Source organism: Lissotriton vulgaris, chromosome 10, assembly GCF_964263255.1.
Source record: "Lissotriton vulgaris chromosome 10, aLisVul1.2, whole genome shotgun sequence".
Lineage (NCBI taxonomy): Eukaryota > Metazoa > Chordata > Amphibia > Caudata > Salamandridae > Lissotriton > Lissotriton vulgaris.
The window spans coordinates 160364694-160378344 of NC_141698.1; the positions used below are offsets into that span (position 1 = coordinate 160364694).

General features: G+C 43.7%; 1 protein-coding gene across 6 annotated transcripts in view; it reads right to left on the reverse strand.

Annotated features, from left to right (window-relative positions):
* The window catches only part of EEF2K (eukaryotic elongation factor 2 kinase), a 259662-nt gene that overhangs the window by 194203 nt on the left and 51808 nt on the right, over positions 1 to 13651 (reverse strand). The gene's annotated exons all lie outside the window — the stretch shown is intronic.

Consider the following 13651-nt stretch of genomic DNA (forward strand, 5'->3'; position numbering starts at 1 on the left):
AATTTCTGTAGTCAGAAACCTAGCGATAAAAACATCTTTACCAAAAGCTTAAATTTAGATCCTGATCACTGTGACTTTAACACTATATTGGAATACTGTGGGTCAGCCCTGAGGCCCTCTGCCACACTGGCCTTATGGTAGGGGGACCAAACCTTTGATGCTCGCATTTTAAAATGGGACAGCTAAGGGTAGATTTTAACCACGAGGTTTGAGTGGGAGGAGAGGCAGTGGTGGACACAAAGGCATTCATAACACCCCCAACTAGGATGCATGCAAAACAAGCATTGGCAAAGCCAGTAGGTCTTGCCTATGCGAGAGCTATTGACTCTGGCAATGTATTTAAACCATGTTGTACACAGTGTGTCTGCTGTGCAGCATGGTTAAAAGTTAGTGGTGTGGGGTGGTGTTGATTGGGGTGGCGTGGAAAGGGGTAGATCACAGTACAGTGGAGTAGACTGGAGGGGGTTAGATTGGGGTTGCTTGTAGTGGGTTAGATTGGACTGATAATTTGGACTGGGGTAAATTGGAGTCGGGTAGAGTGGCGTGGGTAGATTGGGATGGGGTATACTAGGGTGGAGTAGATTAGAGTGGGGTAAATTGAGGTAGGGTACACTGGAGCGGGATTGAATGCAGTAGGATAGACTGGAGTCCAGTGGGGTAGATTTGATTGGAATGTGATAGATTGGAGTGGGGTAGACTGGAGAGGGTAGATTGGGTGGATTAATGTAGGGTGCATTTAAATGGAGTGGGTTAGATTGGAGTGAAGTTGGTTAGAGTGCAGTGGGATGCAAGCTAGGATGCAAGATGGCCTAGGATGCAAGATTTTAGCGAAACGCATTCAGAAGGTCCTGCCGTCCCTAATACATCCCTCGCAGGCGGGGTTCCTGAAGAACAGGCTATCGAGCGATAACACGAGAATTCTGGCGCACGTTATTGAAAAAGCTAAATTCCTATCCACACCCACCGTAGCAATTACACTAGACGCTGAGAAAGCGTTCGACAAAGTAGACTGGACTTACTTAAATGCTGTACTACACAAATTTGACCTGGGTCCTCTATTCACTAAATTAGTCATGTCCCTCTATGCCTGTCCCTCCGCTAGAGTACGGGCTGGTGGCGCTTTTTCCTCACCCTTTGGTCTAGAGCAAGGCACGAGGCAGGGCTGTCCATTGTCCCCGTCCTTATTCCTCCTGGCAATTGAACCTTTCCTGTACTATATAAGGGAAAATCCTGATATCACGGGAATCCGGTTCGCAGACTGTACAATTAAACTCACGGCCTATGCTGACGACGTATTGGTCATGAGTGAAAAAGCTGATAAGGCTATACCAGCATTACTTTCCACCATCGAAGAATTCTCAAATGTATCCGGATACTCCCTGAACAAGGATAAAACTGAAGTGAAATCATTAAATAACCTGTGTGATAAAAACATCCTGGGCGACTCCGGGCTTACTTGGCAGCCGAAGAGTTTTAAATACTTAGGTTTGGAATTTGAGAGGGATTTGATAACCACCCTAAAAATTAACGAGGAGATACTCTATTAAAAAATACAAAAGCTGTTAGAGGGCTGGTCTCCGAAATTCTTCTCATGGTGGGGTAGGGCCGAAACGTTAAAAATGATGATCAGTCCTTTGGTAAACTACATGGCGTGTATGCTCCCCATGACCTTCATGGACGACTTTCTACATAAAATCGAGAAGTCGTTCACGGATTTCCTGTGGAAAGGGAAGAAACCGAGAATTGCCATGAAAAAACTGCAACTTCCAAAACTTAAAGGGGGATTAGGTTTGCCCAATTTCAGAAACTACCAAACCGCCTTTCTCTGTAAGCAGGGAGCTTCCTGGTTTGCCGAAGACCCTATTTATGTGCCTCTCTGGATTGATATTGAGAGATCCATTGTGGGCAAGGCCCCACTCTCAGCCGCGCTTACGATGGACCTCTCACATCTTACGAATTCTAAATACATCATGCTTAATACCAAGAGGGCTCTTTTGCGACTGGATCGCGTTCACAGTACTGGTCTGCAGATCCACAATTCATCCTCTGCATCTCTATGGCGTAACCCGTCAATCAAAATCGGTGGATCGCCCGTCATATGGGATCACTGGTCTGATAAAGGTATTAATGTGGTTGCAGATCTCCACGACAATGACATGCCACTGCCATTCTCGGCTCTGCAGGCTAGACACTCTCTATTACCGATTGACTTCTACGCTTTCTTGAAGCTGAAGTCGGCCCTCTCCACTAGAACATTCAAGCTAGCGACACCTTGGCTAAAATCTATGCTTCCTCACTTTCACTCCTCTGGACATTTTGTCTCAAAAATATATAAACTTCTTGCTCCAACACCCAATAAAGCGATGAGGCGCAATGAAATCAAATGGGAATCAGAACCAAACAACACTGGCATAGACATAGACTGGGTCAAGATACATGCATCAGCACTCACACACAAGGTCTCGCCGATATTATCGCAGACCAAGTATATGATTCTTAACAGGGCATTCTGGACCCCACAACGTTTGTTTAAGGTTGGCCTGCGAGACACACCGACTTGCTGGAACAGCTCCTTGGGTGTTGGTGACCTCTCGCATATGCTATTTAATTGCCCCATGCTTCACACATATTGGGCCGAAATCTTTGACTACATTGGTCACACGTTCGCCATACATCCTACAAGGGAATTCATCTACATTATCCTAAGAGCCTTAGACCCACTACTAAAGGGAGATCATGACCGCCAGCTTTTGGATCTCTTGCTTACATTAGCGTGCAAGGTGATCTTATGTAATTGGAAATCAACAGCAGGGGTCTCTTTCGCTGCCTGGAGGGAATGGCTGTCCTGTATTAGGGGCACTGACAATCCAGCTCTACAATCGTCTCCATGGCAAGTTACCAACAAAAGACTATGGTCTTCCTTAGATCAGGCATCCTTCACCTTTGACCCACCATGAAGTACTAACTGATGAGGTCAAGGCTTAGTAAATGGGGGGTGCCCGCTTCATGTACTGTTCTGGGTGTGACCTGTGACCTGTGTCCGTGAGCTAGACAGCCTTAGTTACACTGTGCAGGGACGACAAAATTTGTATGATACTAAATGACTAGTTTTGGATGGAGGATCCTACGGAACTGTGTGCAACCGCAAAATTGCAATGATGGTATATTACTTTGTTTATTCTTTCATCTTATCATCTTTTTTTGCAGATCTGGTCTGATGTTTATCTTCTTGTTTTTCATTATACTTTATTTCCTTTACTGTAGGTATGTATGTATTGTTTTATATGTACTGACCCATGTTTGCTGCGGCATTACTCCGATACAATTGTAATTTTACTGATGCATTAATGCTGTTATCATTTTTGTTATTGCTCAATAAAAACAGTTTGAACTTAAAAAAATAGTGCAGTGGGATAAATTGGAGTGGGATGGATTGAAGTGGGCTAGTTCAGAGTGGGGCACTTTCTGGTAAATTGGAGTTGGGTAGATTGCCTTAGACTGGAGTGGGGTTGAGTTGAGTGGGGTATGGCGGAGTAGGGTAGACAGGGTTTGGCTGGGGTAGATTGGGGTACAGTGAGGTAGATATGAGTAGATTGGAGTGGGGTAGATCTAGATGGAGTAGACTGGAGTAGGGTAGATTGTGAAGTGTGGTTGGCTAGATTGAAGTGGGGTGGATTAGGGTGGAATGGGTTCGACTGGGGTGGAGTGGAGTGGATTGGAAGGAAGTGGTGTGAGTTTGTTTGGGGTGGAGTGGAGTAGGTTAAATTGGGGAAGAGTGATGTAGGGTGGAGTGGGGTAGACTGGGTGGATTGAAGTGGGGTAGAATGGAGCAGAGTGGGGTAAATTGGAGTGGGGTAGATTAGAGTGGAGTGAGGTAGATTGGAGTAGAGTAGATTTTGGTAGATTGGAATGGGGTAGATTGGAGTAGCGTGGGATTGTAATGGAGTGGAGATTGGGGTGGGGTAAATTGGAATGGAGTGGGGTAGAGAAGACTGGAGTAGATTGGAGTGGGGTAAATTTGACTGGGGTAGATTGGGTTGGTGTAGGATAGAGTGGAGTGGGGTCGATTGGAATGAAGGAGGGTAGATTGGAGTGGGGTAGATTTGGGTGGAGTGGGGTAGATTTGAGTGGAGTGTGGTAGATTGGGTTGTTAGGGTGGGGTTGTTTGGGTTAGACTGAGTGGTGTGGGGTAGATTAGAGAGGAGTGAGGTAGACTGAAGAGGAGTGGGGTAGATTAGCGAGGAGTCGGGTAGATTAGCGTGAAGTGGGGTAGATTGAAATGGAGTGGGATAGATTGGGGTGTAGTGGGGTGGACTGGGGTAGATTGTAGTGGAGCACGGTGAGATTGGAGTGGGATAGATTGGGGTACACTGGAGTGGAGTGGGGTAGACTGGATTGTAGTGGAGAGGATTGGGGAAAACTGGAATTAGAGTGGGGTGTGGCAGACTGGGGTAGAGTGGAGGGTGGCAGATTTGGGGCACAGTGGGGTGGGATAGACTGGAACGCGGTCAGTAGATTGGGATGGCGTACATTAGAGTGAGGTGGAGTAGATTGGTTGGGCTGGGCTGGGGCAGACTGAAGTGTGGTGTATTTAGGTGAATTGGGGTAAATTAGACAGGAGTGGAGTGGGGTAGAGTGGAGTGGGGTAGAGTGGAGTGGGGTAGACTGGAGTAAAGTGGATTGGGAAAGAGTGGAGTGGGATAGACTGCAGTGGAGTGGGGTAAGTAGTGTAGAGTGGGGTGGAGTAGAGTATACTGCCATGTTGTATCGTGGAGTAAAGTGGAGGTGTGTGGCGTGCCATTAAGTGACTTGAAGAGGAGGGACATAGAGTGGAGTAATGTAGCAGAGTGGAGTGTTGTACAGTAGAAGGGCATATATTGGAGTTAAGTAAAGTGTGGTAAAGTGGAGTGGTGTAGTATTGAGCATGCATGGTGTGGTAGCGTACTGCCATTACAGACAACACATTTTCAATTGAAATGACCGTTACATTTAGAAGGGACATTCAGTTTTACTGTGCATAAACGAAAATGTGTGGAAATGTCATCACCTAATGTAGTGATGTGTATTGCTCGTTTTCAAATATTTGTTTCCACCACACTTCAGAACTACAAACAAAATGTGGTTCGTTTGTACTTTTGTAATTCTGATATATTCAGAAATATTAGCACAGTTAATTAATTAATTTTGCTGTGTGCTCGAAAAAAAACCATCCTAGATCTTCTCCTTTCAATATGGCTACTCAGCAGGTTTGTCACATAAATTATCTCTCTTTGAAGTCAAAGAAAGAAAGTAAACACCAAGCTCCCTCGGAAGACAGCCTGCCATCTGACCTCTGTCTTTTAATGCACAGCACAGCAAATGTAACAAGATAAGATTTAAGGGTTTCTTTACAGAAAATGAACATTAAACAAGATCTTGGGAAGGACGAAATATAGTTGGTCAGCCTAAAGCAAAGAAAGCCTGCAAATAGAAAGGTGGAGTGGAGCAGATTGGAGTGGAGTAGATTGAGGCAGATTGGAGTGGGGCGGATTGGAGTGGGGCGGATTGGATGGGGTAGATTGGAGTAGGTTAGTTTGGGGTGGGGTAGCATAGATTGGAGTGGGTGGATTGGGGTGGAGTGGGTTAGATTGAACTGGAGTGGGATTGATTTGAGAGGCATTTTGTAGTATGGTGTGAAGTGGGGTAGATTGGGTATAGGAGAATGGAGTGTGGTAGATTGGGGTACAGTGGAGTGGGAAGACTAGAGTGGGGTTGATTGGGGTAGAGTGGTGTGGGGTAGAGTGGAGTGTAGTGGAGTGGAGTTGTGTAGATTGGAGTGAATTCAAGATTGGAGTGGACTGAGATAGATTTGGGAAGAGTGGAGTGGGGAAGATTGAAGTGTATTGGGGTGGAGTGGGGTGATCGGGTGGATTGGAGTAGGGCAGATTGAAATGGAGTGAGATAAACTGGAGTGGGGTAGATTGGAGTAGACTGCACTCTCTAGTAGGCTTCGACCTAAAAAGCAGTTTGCATGCACCTTCACCAAGGTTTTGAAATTACTAGAAGGAATCTTCCACTTAAGAGTTTTTCAAAGAGGTCTCCACAATATTGAGATTTCAAACATGAGTACGGTTCCCTACAGAGCAACTCAAAGTAACTAAAACAAGTGATGGTCTGGAAGGAACAGCTGTTTTCTGTTCCGCTGAACTCAAAATACACATGAAAACTAACCAGAGTTTGTATTTCTTTAATTTTTCAACACAAGTTCTGTTTGAAAACCCATGCAATTAAAGGACCATCCAATGTTGATTGGAAAAATAACTGTTCTTCTTGTCCAAGTCTTGCATTTCTGACAATCACCAATAACAGGCCTTCTAGAATGCTAGTTTGTTTGATTATCCTCTGAGGTTTTGGCCCCTTGTGATATTACTCACTAAATGGTCCCTTTTGAACTGGGTCAGTTTTCATTTAAAGCCTGACTGAAGACTAAAAGGGGTGATCAACAGCTATACCATCAGGTACAGCTCAAGCTATTCTGTCACAGTTCGGTCTTAGAATCTTCTTTACGCACATTACAGAAGAGTCCGCTACAAAACTTCCAACTCCAGGTGTATACAAGCTATATTACCACTCAGCAGGTGCCTGCTCTCGGCGAGCCGCTCGGTTCTCACTGAAACTAGGTCTGCCAAACTAGCAGGCGCTCACTTGTAAAGCACGCCTTCTAAGATCTAGTCAGAAAGTGCCTGTCACGTGTCTCACCAACGCTTGTAATTATCTAGAGAGAACAAGTGCGTGTTCTCAGAGGTCACCACTAGAGCGGCGACCTAAAAACAAGTCACTCTCAGCATTTCCAGTGCTAGTGACAATTCGCAGCAAAGTCAGTCCACAGTTTAGTCCACCTGAGTGAAAATCCACAAATCAAGGGTATCCTATTCTTGATATACTCAATATATAGCACAGCAAGCAGACCATGTGATACTGTAGCACAGCCTACATGCCCCAACCTTCAATCTACACAAAGCTAGTCCTTCTATTACTGCCTAGTTGCTAGAGCCTAATTATTTAGCAGTTAAGCTTCACATTTCTGAAAGCTCATTGCTTGCATGTAGTTAACCCATCGATTTCCTAGTTATTCCAAATGTAAAACAGGCTGAATTCCAAAGACAAAGAACGTCTCTACTGCAGCTAGTTTCTGGATTGGATCACCGGTTTCTTTCCCACTTCAACTTTTAAAGCAAAGTTTTCTTAAACAACAAAAACCTTTTTTATAACCAAGATCTGGGTTAAACGATCACCTCTTATTTGTCAGAATTCAGTAATCAACAGGGGAAGAGCGAGCATTTAACTCTTGCAAAGTGTGGACGTTGTGTTGCATTCCTGCCTCTCGCTCTTTAGATCATGTATTCCTGCAGGCAATTTAACACATCTCATAAACAGCGATTCACTGAGGGTTGCTGTAAAGTTTCAACTCGCATTAAGTTTTATATCTCGGTTTACTCTCTCGGGTGGTCACACCTGGCTTAACCAGTAACACTGTCTTCTCGATTTGCCACCTGTTTTTTAAGACTGTGAATGACCAATACTTTTAGTCCATTCCTGGTGCCCTTTCCTACCACGAACAGCCAAATATCAGGGCACTTGCAATCTCATTACCTGCATAGCTTGTCCCTGTACCATGATTCAACATACTATGACTATCCTTTTCAGCCCAGTCTAAAAGACTCTGACTGCCGGTTTGGTTTTGCCAATCCATGCCAGCTAAAACTGTGAGGGATTATATGCAAACAAGTGGCTAACAACCTATGGAGTTACTGTTCTAGGCCAGATAAACTGTGGGTGGTACTCAAAGCCTCACTTGGAGTGGCAGCATTTTGCACTGTGCTCATCCATCTTAAATGTAGTCTCCTTCAGTGCCACAGCTGGTAGGCTAAATTCTGTTTTTATTTCATGTTTATTTATGTATTTTTGCAGTGGTCCTTTTTGCTTACTTTTTTTGGCAAACCACATTTAGACTATTATTTTTACTTTTTATTACATTTACACTATCAATGTCTACTACACACGGTTGCAAAAAAAAATAATTAAAAAGCATGTCTTGCTAAAGTCGACTTATTAGCTTTCAAATCTCAGCACCCAACAGTGAAGACAGGCAACATAATGGGCTTTCTGGCAACATTGAGCAGGGCCCTAAACGTTCATTTAAATTGGCACTTCACAGCTACAAAAAAGAATGGCAAAGCAGGGGTTTCCTGGGGGTGCAGGAATACAGCATGTGTCACTAATGTCAAAAGCATTCAACTGTGAAGCCAAGATGCCGGTTTTTTAAAAAAAATGCTTTGTAATGTGGTTTCGTCGTACCGCAGCACTCTAAACACACACAGTATAATGCAATTTGCTCAGATTGTGCTGAATATCAATTAATAATGCTTCAAAGTGAACTTCTCATGTTCATTGTCAAGAAGAGCTTGCAGAGCTAGTTGTCCCAGCAAGCCTCTCCATTCACAGTCTGCTTAAGGGATAATGATTATGACTGCACTGTCAAGGGATGGAGTGGATTATAACTCTTGGTAATTGGAGCCGTGCTTTGGGAGGCTGGCCACCAGAGCTCTTAATATAATCCTTCTGTTTGTTTTACAAGTGCAGATCAGGCGCTGGAAGATGGATGGATGACCTCTGGGCCAAAATGGACGTGTCTAGGTACAGCAAAGCAATCTCCAAGCAAAAGGATTCCTGCTGGGATATTCAACCTTTGCCCCTTACGTGCCATGCCATGCCTGTCCTTAGGGGTATCAAAATAAGGTACATTTACGTAAAATCAATCTATATGGGATTATCTCCATTAAAAGTTTGTCATAAACGTGACCTGTCCCTGGATGACAGCGTACTTAATTGGTAACAAGAGGCTCAGAGGATCAGGGTGTAGAAAACATGCACAGACGCGAAATGCTGGAAATCCTGCTGATAGCACAAGACCAAAGTTGCCAGCAAGGAAGCGTAGAATCCCATTACTCAACCTGTCTTCCTATATATTATGTGAAGATGGTGTTGCAAGTCCGCTATGATTATTGTTATGAGTGACAAAATCAGTATTGAAATCTAGGAGTATTTTAGGTCAGCCATAGATATTGTAAAATAAGAAATAAACCCTTGTGTAAATACATATATAAATCACAAAAACAAGTTTAGAGGCACCACTTTACAACTACGGATGTATAGTTGTGATAAATACAAGACATATTAGCAGTTGACACATGTTTCTCAGATAAGTCAGCTATCTCATGGCCATTTCCATTCAAGAGAAAATTTCATGTTAAATGTGTTTGACTATTATGGCAGTATTACGAAAGTAGGCCAGTACGACCCGCCTTGAAGAGCGGATAAAAAGGCGGGTCATGCTGACTGTGTTTTTATCATGATGTGGTTATGGCCAAACACATTCAACATGAACTTTTCTACTGGAAGGGATTGGCCCAAAGGAAACAGACATATCTGAGAAACATGTGTAGGCCATAGAATGTTCTTGAATTAATCACAGCCCTAGAATCTTATTTCTGGAGTGGCCTCGATGGACTACATTCGCGATTCAAATTCTTTTGGCACTTTTCATTATAGTGGCCCTCCAATGTGCACCTGAATGTTCAGGTGAGATCTCCTTAAATCCCATCTTTTTGATTAACTATCCATAGGTAAAAATAATAACTTTAACAGCAAGTTAAAAATATTTTTATAGTGGAGCAACTGCACAGAACAGAAAGGTAAACAAAGTTCAAAAGCATATCATCAGCTGATACAAAAGGAAATGCTTCATGGGATAGAGGGAAAGAATCAGTGAGAAACTGCACTACACTTCATGTTACTCTATGGCGTGAAGGTGATCAACGCCTGCTATTTTTGGATTGTCAACATATCGGTGTTCGATAAATGAAAGGGACCATTAACTCTTTGAGCACAGCTGTGTAGGCTGAGGGGCCTGAATCACATCAGTGTGTATGTTCCTTCGCTACCCAACAAGGAAACTTGCAATAACTAGCATTGAGCAGTACAATGACCATTTTGGTGAATCTGGTAAATCGTGATGAATTATTTTGATGGGTCTCTTCTGCATTGTTCACACCACCATACCCATCCCAGAATAAACATATTCCCCAGCCCTTCAGTCCGTATGCTGCCTCTATGAAGCAAGGCAGATCTCCTGCATAGCTTTATGCACTGCACATTTAGCCATTCAAGGGGCTGTGGAGAATTTTCTCCATCACTTGCTCTGGTAACCCCAACCAAGTAGAGCCTCAGATCCAAAATGGCAACACTTCTGACAACTGCCAGGTTCTGAAGGTTCCACACTGTTGGGAACTCCTCCTTCGTACAAACTGCCAATCTCTGGTCCCTTTTGCAACACAAATAAGACAACTCCCTAATTACCTGCAATTCTGAAGAGCATCTGCTCTAATTTTACAAAAACGAATGGTATGCCTACCTAGAGCTAAATTATCAAACCATACAGTCTTCTGCATTACCAACGTTCCCCAACTGCTTCACTGGAAGAAATGCAAACAGACCCTTATCTCCTGCATGCAGCCTCTCAATCTTCCAATAAACGGGGCACTATCCCTAAAGGATCTTTTATCATTAGACTTCAAGACAGGTCACCTCAGCACTAGTTGTGCCCAGATATTATAAAAAATAAAAAAAAATCTCCATCAAACAGGAACCATTTATGTAATTTTTAGACTTCTCTATAATTATTCTCATTGTCTATTTCAACTTGAATGAGAACAAGCGGTAAGGGACACCCAAACATATTTTGGCATTCCTAGTTTTTATAGTCACTTAGAACCTATTGTCCTGGCCAAACACCGGTATTTGAGGGAAAATTCAAGTTATTGCGCGAACACAAAAGTGGCAAACTGTCCTCAGAGTGGTGGGGTATCATGCCTCGCATTAGAGGGCTAATCAGACCACTGCATTCAGAGTCTTCCAAGATGGATAAAGAGAAGCGTCATATAATACAATACTTCTCTTCCAGTGTTTCACTGAAGCAAAAGCATTATCTCAAAAATTGTGCACAAGAAGTAAAAAAGTAAGTGGAAAATATTTTTAGAAAAATGTTGCTCGTAGTTACACTGTGTTGATTACCAATGGCTGTACCATTTACCAGAGGAAGCCCTGACAGGTTTTAAGTTGCGTTTCTTGGAATGTACCACATTCTCTGGTACTATCCGCCACGGACGGTGATGACAAATGGCCTGCCATGTACAGTCCATATTTAGCCAGTGTACAGAATGCCTTCAACACCTGCTTCACAGAGATCAGTCACCAGCTAGTGTTACCTCCATGCTTCTCGGGTCAGATGAGCACATTCAGCCTCCTGCGCTTATTCCAATGCAAGGATGCATTTAATCAACAACTTCAGGAGAAACTCTATGGCAAATAAAAAAGCAGCAACGCATGGTGCAGCTTTAGTCCATTGTGCAAAAGCGTATTGAAAGAATTTAGCATATACATTGAACAACTTGTAGTTAAATAACAGTATATGCTAACACACAAGGTCGGACAAACCTATGTAATCCGCTACTTTATGCCTTTGTTGCAACATTGTAAATCCTACTTGGACATGAACATTGCCCTTGGACTCATCTCAGGATTTTTTTTTTGTTTTGACATTTTTTGGGGGTTTTTTGCAAGAAAAAAAAAACACATAACATGTGAGACTAACAGTTATATACACGGGTCACAAAACAGAGTCACTGGTCAGGGAAGAATTCAAGCAAATAGTTTACATGGCTATTCTTGTTCACCTTCTTTCCAGGCACGCTCTCTTAGCAACCTTTTTTCCTTTTATCTGACGGTGATTTAGCTTATGGATTAAATCATCTAGCAAACTCAGAGATTTTTAACCATGTTACTGATTTTTAACTTCCATTCTAGCTGGAAAGTAGTTCATATGTTTACCACCTTCCTATGAAACTTCAATGTTACTCCCATGCCTCCTTGTGAGGAACCTACGTGCCCTAGTGCAATGCAGATTTTCATAAACTGTGTCTGCAAACTTTTATGACAATCTCCATTAAATCGTCAATAAACAGTGCATCAACGAAATGAGCACTTTAGTTTTGTGCAATCCTGCATATGTACAATGGTATGAGTAAAATGAAAAAGCATTGGTAATGCATCGGTTTTGCCTATGTTATGAATAAAGAGCTGTTTTCATCACTCATGTCTGGGAGAAGGAAAGAGCTCCCTGACTGATAACACAGGAGTGGAGAGGATGTGGCACAGTGGCGAGAGCTGCAGACACAAGAGCTGGGGATCCTGGTTCGAGCAATGGCGGTGCAGTGCAACATCCTGTGATTGTATGCAAATCACTTTTTAAGTTTAAAGTTTATTAAATGAAAATTTGAAGCAAACTGAGGAAAAAACATTATATGATAAGAATCACCATCTAAGAATATTCTAAATTTAAACAAATAAATACCTATTACTGATAATTGGAAAAGGAAATAAAGGGAGAGAGGGGAAGGGGGTGGGAAGAAATCAAAATAGTTATTACAATATTATTTTAAAACATTGAGAATAAAAGTGATATCTGAACCTTAATTTCTATTCATAAACGAAAACGTTTGTAAGTACATTATAATCATAAGCTTTAAAACTCAATAATGAACAAGCATTTACAATGCAATGGTTTTGCCTTTGTTAAAGTTAGAGCTATTGGCATTGCTCTTGACATTATTTTTTTTATTTGTATTTTTTAACATAAATAAATGGCATTGTCATTTACAATGCCACTAGCTTTATCTCTCGCAAATGACACACACAAACACACACAGAGCCCCCCCACACACACACCCACACAGAGCCCCCCACACACACAGCCACACAAAGCCCCCCCCCACACACAGCCACACAAAGCTCCCCACACACACAGCCACACAGAGCCCTCCACACACCCACACAGAGCCTTCCACACACCCACACAGAGCCTTCCACACACCCACACAGAGCCTTCCACAGACACCCACACAGCACAAGCAGGCAACAGGGGCACACGGAGGCACAAGCAGGCAACAGGGGCACGAAAACGGAGGCACAAGCAGGCAACAGGGGCACACGGAGGCACAAGCAGGCAACAGGGGCACACGGAGGCACAAGCAGGCGACAGGGGCACGAAAACGGAGGCACAAGCAGGCGACAGGGGCACGAAAACGGAGGCACAAGCAGGCGACAGGGGCACGAAAACGGAGGCACAAGCAGACAACAGGGGCACACAGAGGCACAAGCAGGCAACAGGGGCACACAGAGGCACAAGCAGGCAACAGGGGCACGCACACAGAGGCACAAGCAGGCAACAGGGGCACACGGAGGCACAAGCAGGCGACAGGGGCACGAAAACGGAGGCACAAGCAGGCGACAGGGGCACGAAAACGGAGGCACAAGCAGACAACAGGGGCACACAGAGGCACAAGCAGGCAACAGGGTCACGAAAACAAGCACAAGCAGGCAAAAGGGTCACAAGCAGGAATTGTAATTTAGACGGGGCTGAAGTGGAGAACGGTCAGTAGGGAAGTAGTGCGGCTGGTGCAGTGGTACCAGGCCGAAAGGTGAGAGGGGCTGTCTGCACCCCAGTTTGGACAGTTTCCACTACCTAACAGGGATTGGTGGGAGGGGGGCGTAC